Raw genomic sequence first — 549 nt, 5'->3', positions numbered from 1 at the left:
TTGGGTTTTGTTTTTTTTTGTTTGTTTGGCTGATGCAGATAAAGACTCTGGCACATCCTTGAGTCGCAGCTGGTTTTCGCGAGCTGTGTCTAGGTTGGCAGGAATCGCTCGTGGGAGCAGCATGGTCCCTCTTGCCACGGGGCGTCTGCTTGGATTCCCTGCAGACTTTATGCATAGCTAGACAGTATTGGTTTTGGCCGTTCCTCTCTGCTTTCTGGAGGTTACAAATGGTGTAGGAATATATTCCAAATGAGTTTGAAGTTTCATCGGGCCATCTGGACGAGTCCCACTGAACTAACACTGGACGGTTGTGAACATAGTGTCTCATTTGATGCTCAAATGGGTTCAATTTTGAACAACCTATTTCCCTTGCAAGCTCAATCCACGTTGAAGAAATGGTACCCTACTGCAAACCAAACTTCTGCAGAGGTCAGCCCAGCAGCTCGACCCTCTGCGAGCGGCTTGGCAGTGCTGACAGCAGTGAATGTCCCTCCTTGTCTGCTGGTCTCCTCCAGGTTGTCTTTGGAGAGAGTTGTGTTTGTGGAATTG

At 48.6% G+C, this 549-nt stretch overlaps 1 protein-coding gene across 1 annotated transcript in view; it reads left to right on the top strand.

Moving 5' to 3' along the window:
• SLC39A11 (solute carrier family 39, member 11) overlaps positions 1–549 on the top strand; it is a 96,311-nt gene that overhangs the window by 26,440 nt on the left and 69,322 nt on the right. The window lies entirely within an intron of this gene.

The sequence above is a fragment of the Pygoscelis adeliae genome, unplaced genomic scaffold (assembly GCF_000699105.1).
Source record: "Pygoscelis adeliae isolate BGI_AS28 unplaced genomic scaffold, ASM69910v1 Scaffold184, whole genome shotgun sequence".
Classification (NCBI taxonomy): Eukaryota; Metazoa; Chordata; class Aves; order Sphenisciformes; family Spheniscidae; genus Pygoscelis; species Pygoscelis adeliae.
Note: the sequence above shows the minus strand (reverse complement) of the source record. Positions and strands in the feature narration are given on the sequence as shown.